This window comes from Pristiophorus japonicus, chromosome 23 (genome assembly GCF_044704955.1).
Source record: "Pristiophorus japonicus isolate sPriJap1 chromosome 23, sPriJap1.hap1, whole genome shotgun sequence".
NCBI classification, from domain to species: Eukaryota; Metazoa; Chordata; class Chondrichthyes; family Pristiophoridae; genus Pristiophorus; species Pristiophorus japonicus.
Window position 1 is genome coordinate 15,787,219 of NC_091999.1, and position 13,283 is coordinate 15,800,501.

A 13,283-nucleotide genomic window follows, 5' to 3' on the forward strand; every position below is an offset into this window, starting at 1 on the left:
CTGTCACTGGTAGTTCCTGTCTCTAACCTGCCGAGAATTTCCAACATTTTCTTTTTATTTCTTTGTCTCTTTGTCTATCTTTCGCTCTCTCTCCATCTGTCTCTCTCCTTGTCACTGTCTTTATGATTGTCTTTCTCTCACTCTTTCCCTCTTTCTCTTTAGAGATCACACACACAGATCTCTTTAGATGTATGTGTTTGAGAGTCTTTTTCTCACTCAGTCTGCCTCTCGTTTTGAGTCTCACACTTGCTGTCTCTCGTCTCGATCTCGCTGTCTGTCTCTCCCTGTTTGTCGGTTTGTCTCTGTCTCGCAATGTGCCTGTCGACTTCTCATGGTGTCCAGTTCTATTCACAGCTCGAATATTGCTTTGACAAAACCCATGCGCATCAATTCCTCATGGGAAAGTGGTGAATATCGCTGCCTGTCACACGGTAGACCACGGTTCAATTCCCTAACAGGGAGGCTGCATTTTACAAAAGGCAGAATTTTGCTTCTGTTTCTTGGTGTAGATTCATGTTAAAAAGTTCCAGAGCAATATAGAGCAGCAAAAATACAGCCTCTTCCAGATTTTTAGCAAACGGTGACATTTTCACTATTCTGTGGCCGTCTGCTGCACAGGGATGGATGGTTGAGTTTTAACTGAGTAACATTTAAAAAGGCAGCGAGCCAGTAGTCGTGGCCCATTGGTTAAGGCCATCGATTAAAAATGCATTCGGGTTTCCCCGCATAGATTTGAATCCTGCCGACTCCGTTTCTCAGCATATTTCATTTTGTTTGACAATTTAACCAGGTCCCTGCAAAACTGATTCTGAGATAGACGGAACAACGTCCCACACCTTTCAATGCCGCCGCTATTTTCTTTCTTTCATTAATCTGCAATATTCACGATACATACGGATAGAACATCGCAAAAATCAGCCAAAGTTGCGACAGTGATTCAGCCTGTCTATCCCTCGAGATGTCAAAGGCATCTGTGCATGTCCGTTGGTGCGTATAAATTTTTGTGTGTGTGTCTCTGTGTCTGTCTATCTGCACAAATGTCGATGTGTATGTGCAACTGTCTGTGGAAATCATCACCATGAATTTGGTATGTCCTGGAACTTAAAAAAAAACTTGGGAAAGTAATATGGCTGTGAACTTTTGTCTCAGCTTTGGTTCAGTGGCAGCATTCTTGACTGAATCAGGAGTTTGTGTGTTCAAGTCGCACTCCTGAGACTTGAGCATATAATCTTGGCTAACACTCAACTGCAGCATTTGGGGAATTTTGCATTGTTGAAACTGTTGACTTTCGGATGAAATGTTAAATTGAAGCTCCGTCTGCGCACTCAGGTGGTTGTGAGAGGTCCCAGAGCATTACTCGAAAAAGAATAGGAGAGTTGCCCCCGTGTCAATATTCCGAAAAATGTTCGGAAATGCTCCCTGAAACCCAATGTGTTTGTGTGTGTCTGTGGAGGTGGAGTTGAAGCCCAGATTCTCACATAGACAGAATCCAATCGCTAACGACACCAGGATGGCCGAGTGGTTAAGGCGTTGGGCTTAAGATCCAATGGGTTTATACCCGCGTGGGTTCGAACCCCACTCCTGGTAATTACTTAATTAAACACTGATATCTCCCATTCTGCTCAGTGATAACTGATTTTCATCTGTTGCATTTGCATTTTTCTTAGCTCGGTGACAATCTGAGCAGATAATGAAATGAAATTGTGAAATGTATCTGTATCGCTCAGTCTCTGCCTCTCGCTCTGTCTTTAGAGAGCTGTATATGTATTTGTGTGTTTGAGTCTTTCTCTCTCTCAGTCTGCCTCTCTCTGATTCACTCTGTCTGTCCCTGTTTCTCTGTTTGTGTCTGTCTCTCAATCTGTCTCCTTCACACGGTAACCAGTTCTGTTCCAATGGGATTCTGTCATACTCTCTGTCTGACTGTCTCGTTCTTTCCCATCATCTCTGTCTTTGCCAGTCTCTGCTCGTCCCTGTCTCTAACCTGATGAGTATTTCCATCATTTTCTGTTTTTGTCTCGATGTCTCTCTCTCTCTATTTATCTTTCTCTCTATCTTTCTCCCTCTTTGTCTCTCTCCTTGTCCCTGTCTTTCTCTCACTCTTTCCCTCCCTCTCTTTATAAATCACACAAACACATCTCTGTATATGTATGTGTTTGAGTCTTTGCCTCATTCAGTCTGACCCTCCCTCTCAGTCTCAAACTTTCTGTCTCTCTCTGTCTCTACCTCGCTGTCTGTTTCTCCCTGTTTCGCTGTTTGTCTCTGTCTCTCAATGTGCCTGTCTCTTTCTCACGGTGTCCAGTTGTGTTCCAATGGGATTCTCTCAGTCTCTCTGTCTGACTGTCTCACTCTTTCCCATCATCTCTGTCTATCTATGTCTCTGCCTGCCTGTCTCTCTTTGCCTGTCGCTGGTAGTTCCTGTCTCTAACCTGCTGAGAATTTCCAACATTTTCTTTTTATTTCTTTGTCTCTCTGTCTATCTGTCGCTCTCTCTCCATCTGTCTCTCTCCTTGTCACTGTCTTTATGATTGTCTTTCTCTCACTCTTTCCCTATTTCTCTTTATAGATCACACACACAGATCTCTTTAGATGTATGTGTTTGAGCGTCTTTTTCTCACTCACTCTGCCTCTCGTTATCAGTCTCACACTTGCTGTCTCTCGTTGTCTCGATCTCGCTGTCTGTCTCTCCCTTTTTGTCGGTTTGTCGTTGTCTCTCAATGTGTTTGTCGACTTCTCATGGTGTCCAGTTCTATTCGCAGCTCGGATATTGCTTTGACAAAACCCATGCGCATTAATTCCTCATGGGAAAGTGGTGAATTTCCCCACCTGTCACACGGGAGACCACGGTTCAATTCCCTAACGGGGGAGCTGCATTTTACAAAAGGCAGAATTTTGCTTCTGTTTCTTGGTATAGATTCATATTAAAAAGTTCCAGAGCAATATAGAGCAGCAAAAATACAGCCTCTTCCAGATTTCTAGCAAACGGTGACATTTTCACGATTCTGTGGCCGTCTGCTGCACAGAGATGGATGGTTGAGTTTTAACTGAGTAACATTTAAAGAGGCAGCGAGCCAGTAGTCGTGGCCCAGAGGTGAAGGCAATAGACTAAAAATCCATTCGGGTTTCCCCGCATAGATTTGAATCCTGCCGACTCCGTTTCTCAGCATATTATATTCTGTTTGACAATTTAACCAGGTCCCTGCAAAACTGATTCTGAGATAGACGGAACAACGTCCCACACCTTTCAATGCCACCGCTGTTTTCTTTCTTTCATTAATCTGCAATATTCACGATACATACGGATAGAAAAACGCAAAAATCAGCCAAAGTTGCGACAGTGATTCAGCCTGTCTATCCCTCGAGATGTCTCAGGCATCTGTGCATGTCCGTTGATGCGTGTAAATTTTTGTGTGTGTGTGTCTGTGTCTGTCTATCTGTAAAAATGTCTCCGTGTATGCGCAACTGTCTGTGGAAATCATCACCATGAATTTGGTATGTCCTGGAACTTAAAAAAAAGAATTGGGGAAAGTAATATGGCTGTGAACTTTTGTCTCAGCTTTGGTTCAGTGGCAGCATTCTTGACTGAATCAGGAGTTTGTGTGTTCAAGTCGCACTCCTGAGACTTGAGCATATAATCTTGGCTAACACTCAACTGCAGCACGTGGGGAATTTTGCATTGTTGAAACTGTTGACTTTCGGATGAAATGATAAATTGAAGCTCCGTCTGCGCACTCGGGTGGTTGTGAGAGGTCCCAGAGCATTACTCGAAAAAGAATAGGAGAGTTGCCCACGTGTCAATATTCCGAAAAATGTTCGGAAATGCTCCCTGAAACCCGATGTGTTTGTGTGTGTCTGTGGAGGTGGAGTTGAAGCCCAGATTCTCACATAGACAGAATCCAATCGCTGACGGCACCAGGATGGCCGAGTGGTTAAGGCGTTGGGCTTAAGATCCAATGGGTTTATACCCGCGTGGGTTCGAACCCCACTCCTGGTAGTTACTTCGTTAAATAGAGATTTGTCCCATCCTGATCAGTGATAACTGATTTTCATCTGTTGCATTTGCATTTTTCTGGAGCTCGGTGACAATCTGAGCAGATAATGAAATGAAATTGTGAAATGTATCTGTATCGCTCAGTCTCTGCCTCTCGCTCTCTCTTTAGAGAGCTGTATATGTATTTGTGTGTTTGAGTCTTTGTCTCTCTCAGTCTGCCTCTCTCTGATTCACTCTGTCTGTCCCTGTTTCTCTGTTTGCCTCTGTCTCTCAATCTGTCTCCTTCACACGGTATCCAGTTCTGTTGCAATGGGATTCTGTCATACTCTCTGTCTGACTGTCTCGTTCTTTCCCATCATCTATGTCTGTCCATGTCTTTGCCTGTCTCTGCACGTCCCTGTCTCTAACCTGATGAATATTTCCATCATTTTCTATTTTTGTCTCGATGTCTCTCTCTCTCTATTTATCTTTCTCTCTATCTGTCTCCCTCTTTGTCTCTCTCCTTGTCCCTGTTTTTCTCTCACTCTTTCCCTCCCTCTCTTTATAAATCACACAAACACATCTCTGTATATGTATGTGTTTGAGTCTTTGCCTCACTCAGTCTGACCCTCCCTCTCAGTCTCAAACTTTCTCTCTCTGTCTCTACCTCGCTGTCTGTTTCTCCCTGTTTCGCTGTTTGTCTCTGTCTCTCAATGTGCCTGTCTCTTTCTCACGGTGTCCAGTTGTGTTCCAATGGGATTCTCTCAGTCTCTCTGTCTGACTGTCTCACTCTTTCCCATCATCTCTGTCTATCTATGTCTCTGCCTGCCTGTCTCTCTTTGCCTGTCGCTGGTAGTTCCTGTCTCTAACCTGCTGAGAATTTCCAACATTTTCTTTTTATATCTTTGTCTCTCTGTCTATCTGTCGCTCTCTCTCCATCTGTCTCTCTCCTTGTCACTGTCTTTATGATTGTCTTTCTCTCACTCTTTCCCTCTTTCTCTTTATAGATCACACACACAGATCTCTTTAGATGTATGTGTTTGAGAGTCTTTTTCTCATTCAGTCTGTCTCTCGTTATCAGTCTCACACTTGCTGTCTCTCGTTGTCTCGATCTCGCTGTCGATCTCTTCCAGTTTGTCGGTTTGTCTCTGTCTCTCAATCTGTCTGTCGACTTCTCATGATGACCAGTTCTATTCACAGCTCGAATATTGCTTTGCCAAAACCCATGCGCATCAATTCCTCGTGGGAAAGTGGTGAATATTCCCGCCTGTCACACGGGAGACCACGGTTCAATTCCCTAACGGGGAGGCTGCATTTTACAAAAGGCAGAATTTTCCTTCTGTTTCTTGGTATAGATTCATATTAAAAAGTTCCAGAGCAATATAGAGCAGCAAAAATACAGCCTCTTCCAGATTTTTAGCAAACGGTGACTTTTTCACGATTCTGTGGCCGTCTGCTGCACAGAAATGGATGGTTGAGTTTTAACTGAATAACATTTAAAAAGACAGCGAGCCAGCAGTCGTGGCCCAGTTGTTAAGGCCATAGATTAAAAATCCATTCGGGTTTCCCCGCATAGATTTGAATCCTGCCGACTCCGTTTCTCAGCATATTTCATTCTGTTTGACAATTAAACCAGGTCCCTGCAAAACTGATTCTGAGATAGACGGAACAACGTCCCACACCTTTCAATGCCGCCGCTGTTTTCTTTCTTTCATTAATCTGCAATATTCACGATACATACGGATAGTAAATCACAAAAATCAGCCAAAGTTGCGACAGTGATTCAGTCTGTCTATCCCTCGAGATGTCTATGGAATCTGTGCATGTCCGTTGGTGCGTGTAAATTTTTGTGTGTGTGTCTCTGTGTCTGTCTATCTATAAAAATGTCTATGTGTATGTGCAACTGTCTGTGGAAATCATCACCATGAATTTGGTATGTCCTGGAACTTAAAAAAAAGACTTGGGGAAAGTAATATGGCTGTGAACCTTTGTCTCAGCTTTGGTTCAGTGGCGGCATTCTTGACTGAATCAGGAGGAATCATTTTTGATGCAGCGTGTTGTTGTGATCTGGAATGCAATGCTTGAAAGGGTGGTGGAGGCAGATTCAATAGTAACTTTCTAAAGGGAATTCGATAAGTACTCTAAGGTGGAAATAGCACGGTTCCGAGAGGAGAACAGGGGATAGCTCTGTTAAAGAGCCTGCACAGGCACGATGGGCCGAATGGTTTACTTCTGTGCTGTATCATTCTCTGCTTGGCCCTCGGCCTCCTACTTCAGATTGGAGCAACCCCTTGGTCATTTTACTGGAGTCGGTCAACCAGTGGCTCATTTGCTCCTCCATGATGTTTCTGTGTAACTCCTAATCCCATCTTCAAACCGGGAGCCAAAATCCAAATTTAACCCGACCGTTCATCATCCCTTGTGGCACGGTCCACATTCACCACCTCTGAAATGATTCACAACATTTAACGTGTCTTTTACAATCTGCTTCTTGTTGCATGTCCGATTCTGAATGGGTGGCTCCCATTAAACACTCCGTCACCACCTATCCCGCAGGCTATAAGCTCATCCCCGATGTCACTTAGTGGCTCCCATTAAACGCTCCCTCAACACGTTTCACGCAGGTTCTAGACAGACCCCGGCTCTCACTGAGTGGCTCCCATTAAACGCTCCCTCACCAACTATGCCGCAGGTTATAAGCTCACCCCCGGCTGTCACTGAATGACTCACATTAAAGGCTCCCTCACCACCTATCCAATGAGTTATAGACTCACCCCCAGCTCTCACTGAGTGGCTCACACTAAACGCTTCCTCACTACCTATCCCACAAGTTATGGACTAACACCCGGCTCTCATTGAGTGGCTCCCATTAAACGCTCCCTCACCACCTATCCCACAGGTTATGGACTCACCCACGGCTCTCACGGAGTGGCTCACACAATACTCTCCATCACCTTCTATCCCACAGGTTATGGACTCACCCCCAGCTCTCATTAAGTGGCTCTCATTAAACGCTCCCTCACCACCTATCCCGCAGTTTATAGGCTCACCCCCGGCTCTCAAGGAGTAGCTTACACTATACGCTCCCTCACCACCTATCCCGTAGGTTATAGACTCATCCCCGGCTGTCACTGAGTAGCTCCCATTAAACGCTCCCTCACCACCTAACCCACAGGTTATGGACACACCCCCGGCTGTCACTGAGTGGCTCATGTTGAACGCTCCCTGAACACGTATCACGCATATTATAGACTGACCACGGCTCTCACTGAGTGGCTCCCATTAAACGCACCCTCATCAAGTATTCATCAGGTTATAAACTCACCCCCGGCGGTCACTGAATGGCTCCCATTAAACGTGCCCTCACCACCTATCCAATGGGTTATAGACTCAACCCCAGCTCTCACTGACTGGCTGAGACTAAACGCTCCCTCACCACCTATCCCGCAGTTTATAGACTCACCTCAGCTCTCATGGAGTGGCTCACATTATATGCTCCCTCACCACCTATCCCACAGTTTATAGGCTCACCCCCGGCTCTCACTGAGTGGTTCCCATTAAAGGCTCCCTCACCACCTGTCCAATGGGTTATAGACTCACCACCAGCTCTCACTGAGTGGCTCACACTAAATGCTCCCTCACCACTTGCCCCGCATTTTATAGACTCACCCCCGGCACTCATTGAGTGACTCCCATTAAACTCTCCCTCACCACCTATCCCGCAGTTTATAGACTCACCTCGGCTCTCATGGAGTGGCTCACACTATACGCTCCCTCACCTGCTATCCCACAGTTTATAGGCTCACCCTCGGCTCTCACTGAGTGCTTCACATTAAATGCACCCTCACCACCAATCCCACAGATTATGTACTCGCACCCGGCGCTCACTGACTGGCTCCCATTAAACGCTCCCTCACCACCTATCCCACAGGTTATGGACTCACCCCCGGCTCTCACTGAGTGGCTCCGATTACACACTCTCTCACCACTTATCGCGCAATTTATAGACTCACCCCCAGCTCTCAAGAAGTGGCTCACACTATACGCTCCCTCACCTTCTATCTCACAGGTTATGGACTCACCTCTGGCTCTAACTGAGTGGCTCCCATACAACGCTCCCTCACCACTTATCCTGCAGTTTATAGGCTCAACCCAGCTGTCACTGACAGGTTCTCTGCAGTGCCGCCATTACAGTGATACTGGATACCATGACACTGTCTAATGGTCAAGGAACAACTGGACCGAGTGCTGGGAGTTGTGCCCTGGCCAACATTTGTCCCTCAACCAATATCACAAAGGTGCAGTTTGCTGGTCAATGATCTCATTGCCTTTTGTCACCGCCCATTAGCAGAATGGCTGCTCCATTAACCAGATAGCAACAATCGTACTTTGGAGTCATTCCATATGGGAATTTTACGATTCTCCTGAGGTGTAAATAGCAGTCGATCGCACTCTTTCTACCATCAATTTTCAAGGTGACATTATGTTTAGCTTGTCCTATTTAATGTTGGGATAAATTATTCATTAACTATTAGTTTATGTCTGTTCTTTACTATGGTCAGTTTCGCTCTCCGTCTCTTTTTGTGCCGAGTTCAGGCGATTATAGCTTCAAGTCTATCGAGCAAAACGCTTTCCCTGCGATTCCATATTGTTCCGTATTTAGTAAAGCTCTGCTGATCTGGCAAATTGATTGGTTTCCATCAACTGATCAGGTAATGAACTCAGAAACCATGTCCAGTCAAACTAAGACTTTGAATGGCTATGGAGGCTGGGTCACTGAAGATAATTAAGGCGGAGATAAACAGATTTTTGAGCGATAAGTGAAAGAAGGTTTCGGGGGGGTGGGCAAGGAAGTGGAGCTGATCCATGATCAAATCAGCCATGATCTTATTAAATGGCGGAGCAGGCCCGGGGGAGGGGGGTGCGGTGGGAGGCAAATGGCCTACTCCTGCTCCTATTTCATATGTGCTTATGTTCTTATGATGGTACTCTGATGTGTAATTTCCATTTTGCTCCTTTTTGCAGCGAACATCGCGGCGATTGTGATCCTGTCCCGAGGAAGGTGCAGTGTCTCCACGTGTATCACTCGGTACCTGGTGTTCATGGCGGTGACCGATCTCCTGGTCATTATCACCGCTGTGATATTGAATAGAATTGGTGGTATCTATTTCCGGAATAGCATTCTGTCCACCACACCAGCGTGCAGCATCAGCACTGTGCTCATTTATTCATCAAGAGACAGTTCTGTCTGGTTAACGGTCGCGTTCACCTTTGATCGATTTGTGGCCATTTGTTGCCAGAAGCTGAAAACAAAATACTGCACCGAGGCAACGGCGGCTGTGGTGATAGGAGCGGTCTGTGCCCTGAGATGTTTAAAAAACATCCCTTTCTACTTCACGTATGAGCCATTATTTACTATTAATAAGGTGGCCTGGTACTGCAACATAAAACTTACTTTTTATGTTTCACCCGCTTGGACAGCGTTTGACTGGCTGGACCGTATTCTAACCCGTGTGCACCGTTCCTCCTGATGTTACTGCTCAATGCTGTGACCGTCAGATACATTCTAGGGGCTAGTAGGGCCCGCAGGAGACTCCGGGCCCAAAACAATGGAGAGAGTCAGAGTGATCCAGAGATGGAGAGCCGGCGAAAGTCCATAATTTTACTCTTCACCATCTCGGGAAGTTTCATCCTGTTGTGGTTGACGTATGTTATCAATTTTCTCTATGTCCGAATTGAAAACAATAATTATTTCACAGGTTTTAATTTCAATTACCCCAAATTTATTCTGCAGGAAAGTGGAAACATGCTTCAGCTCCTAAGCTGCTGCACTAACACGTTTATTTATACAGTGACTCAGAGTAACTTCAGACAGCAGTTAAAGAACGCGCTGAAATATCCATTGAATCTAGTTGTTAAATTACTTCTATAATGAAACTAGCTATTCCAGCACTCAACCACCATTAAGCTCTGCACTGTAGTCTTTCGTTCCAATTCTCCAAACCCGCTGGTCATTCCTATTCTCCACAGTGGAAACATGCACTTTATCACCCAATTTAATGTTGTAAACTGATTTATTTTATTTCCAAGTGACCCGTCATGTCCTATGGATGCTGACACTTACCTTAGTGCAGTAAGTCAGTTGTATCTTTAGGAATAGCTTGGTTTTTGAGGTGGATGCACTCAGCCGTGGTAGCCCTCTTGCACCTCAGTTAGAAGAATGTGGGTTCAAGTCCCATTACAGGCTGACCCGCCAGTGCAGTACTGATGGAATGCTTCTTTGTCAGATGGTGCTGTCTTTCAAGTGAGACTTTAAACCGAGGTTCCGTCTTCCCTCTCAGGTGGATGCCAAGGATCTGAGTGTATTATTTTCAAGAAGTGAGTAAATGTTCTGCCGATGCCCTGACCAATGCTTATCGCTCAACAAATATCACCAAAACTGATTATATGCGCCTGTATTTATTTCTCGGTAGGTGGAACTTTGCTGAGTGCAAATCCGCTGCCACGTTTCCCTGCATTACAACAGTGACTACACTTCAATATAAAGCACCTTGGAACTTCCCTGGGTGTGAAGCTCCATGGAACCTCCGTGGGAGTACATCGCCTTGGAACCTCCCTGGGAGTAAAACACTTTGGAACCTTCCTGGGTGTAAAAAACTTTGGATCCTCCCTGGGTCTGAAATACTTTGGAACCTCCCTGGGAGAAAAACACTTTGGAACCTACCTGGGTGTAAAACACTTTGGAACCTCACTGGGTGTAAAGCTCCAGGGAACCTCCCTCGGTGTAAATCGCCTAGGAACCTCCCTGGGTGTAATACATTTTGAAACCTCCCTGTGGGTGTCAAACACTTTGGAACCACCCCCCATCCCGGGTGTAAAATACTTTGGAACCTCTCTGGGAGTAAAACACATTGGAACCTTCCTGGGTGTAAAACACTTTGGAACCTCCCTGGGTGTAATGCTCTTTGGAACCTCCCTGGGTGTAAAACACTTTGGAACCTCCCTAGGTGTAAAACACTTTGGAACCTCCCTGGGAGTAAAATACTTTGGAACCTCCCTGGGTGTAAAACACTTTGGAACCTCCCTGGGTGTAAAACACTTTGGAACCTCCCTGGGTGTAATGCTCTTTGGAACCTCCCTGTGTGTAATGCCCTTTGGAACCTCCTTGGTTGTAATGCGCTTTGGAACCTCCCTGGGTGTAATGCTCTTTGGAACCTCCCTAGTTGTAAAACACTTTGGAACCTCTCTGCATGAAAACATTTTGGAACCACCCTGGGTGTAAAACACTTTGGAACTTGCCTGGCTGTGAAACACTTTGGAACCTCCGGGTGTAAAACACTTTGGAACCTCGCTGGGTGTAAATATCTTTGGAAACTCCCTGGGTATAAATCTCTTTGGAAGCTCCCTGCGTGTAAAACACTTTGGAACCTCCCTGGGGATACATATCTTTGGAAACTCCCTGGGTGTGAAGCACTTTGGAACCTCACTGGGTATGAAACACTTTGGAACCTCCCTGAGTGTAAATATCTTTGGAACCTCCCTGGGTGTAAATATCTTTGGAACATCTCTGGGTGTAAAGCACTTTGGAACCTCCCTCGCTGTAAACCTCTATTGAACCTCCCTGGGTGTAAAGCCCTTTGGAACCTCTCTCGGTGTAAAGCACTTTGGAACGTCTCTGGGTGTAAAGCCCTTTGGAACCTCCCTGGGTGTAAAGCACTTTGGAACCTCCCTGGTTGTAAATTTCTTTGGTACCTTCCTGCATGTCACACTCTTTTGGTCAACCCTGGCTGCAACTCCATTTGGAGCATCCCGATAGGTTGGACAGACAAGTTCATTACTGCTCCCAGATGAGAACAGCTTCGTTGTTCTATCCTCCTAGTGCCCACCGCTCAGCCGCAGTCCTTTGTCCGTACAGCTGAGATTGGACATTGCATCAGGAAAGGGAAAAGGATTGAAACTGCAGCGAGTTAGCTGTGTCCCGAAAATGGAATACTGTTACTTTGCCTCTAGCAGAGATAAGCTATAATTTTATTATCCCTCTTTCGTTCTCCTTTTTACCAAATTTGCTGTCTCCACTTTAAACACAAGTAGCTGTATCCATTAATGAGAGAGCTACAGGCCCGAATCTTAAACTTAACACTGCCAGCTCACTTGGATGTACAAAATGTCCCTCGTTGTTTTCACTTGGAATAGACTAAACGGGCAAGGAATAATTGCGCCATTACTGATACAGTAAATATAAGAAAATATATTCTCCATCGTTAGTTCTAGCGAAATTGAAAGAATGTTTGTACAATATTTCGCTAGAAATCTCCGAAAAATAAAACTGTAAAGTGTCTACACACAAAAGTGGGACTACATCTCGGTCGCAGCTTTTTCGTAATGTTGTTCTGTTGCATTAATCGTTGATTAATGTAAACAACACGCACTTTTACATCGCAATCTCTTCCTGTTGTAATTTGAAGAACAACTCTTCAGTCTTACATGTGATGAACCTCCCCTATCCATTCCAGCTGCCTCTGTTCCAATTAAATGATAAGAATATATACACTGAGACTGTGAAATAGGAACGTGAAGGGTAAGTGTTAGAGAAAACATGGTGATGTACTGGGCCAACGGATTACCAGGCACTAACTGGCACTTGTTCAATGTATAAATATACACTCTGAACTTTATGGCTTTAAAGGAATGTTTGCAATTCACCAAATCAACACGCTTCTCTTCCGTGTGCTATTCGCTGATACCAAAAAATAAATGCTTCGTGTTATTCTGGCTAATATATCATTCCTCTTGCGCGGTGCACAACAACAATAAATTACATTTATTCAGCGCCTTTAACATAGTAAAGAATCTCAAGGCACTTCACAGGATCTTTATCGAACAAAATGTGACAACGAGTCACTTAAGAAGATATTAGCGCAGGTGATCAAAAGTTTGGACAAAGAGGTAGGGTATAAAGAGCGTGTTAAAGAAGGAGAAGGCGTCAGAGAGGCGTAGATGTTTAGGGAGGGAATTAGAAAGCTTATGCCTTTTCAGCTGAAGGTATAGCTGTCAAAGGTTGAGCGATTAAGAACACAAGAAATAGGAGCAAGCATAGGCCATTTGGCCCGTCGAGCCTGTTTATTAAGATCATGGCTGATCTGATCACGGAATCAATTCCACTTCCTTGATCGCTCCCCATCACCCTTTACACCCTAATCACTCAAAAATCTGCCTATCTCCGCTTAAAAATATTCAGTGACCCAGCCTCCACAGCTTTCCTTGGCAGAGAAATCCAGAGATGTAAGACACACTGAGAGAAAAATTCCTCCTCATT

At 45.0% G+C, this 13,283-nt stretch overlaps 2 non-coding genes and 1 pseudogene across 2 annotated transcripts; all 3 read left to right on the forward strand.

Annotated features, from left to right (window-relative positions):
• The window catches only part of LOC139235402 (probable G-protein coupled receptor 139), a 71,712-nt pseudogene extending 59,287 nt beyond the window's left edge, over positions 1–12,425 (forward strand).
• On the forward strand, positions 1,505–1,587 carry trnal-uaa (transfer RNA leucine (anticodon UAA)). Its single transcript has one exon. It is a non-coding gene; the product is annotated as a tRNA-Leu (tRNA).
• trnal-uaa (transfer RNA leucine (anticodon UAA)) lies at positions 3,909–3,991 on the forward strand. Its single transcript has one exon. It is a non-coding gene; the product is annotated as a tRNA-Leu (tRNA).
• Positions 12,426–13,283: the final 858 nt, after the last annotated feature.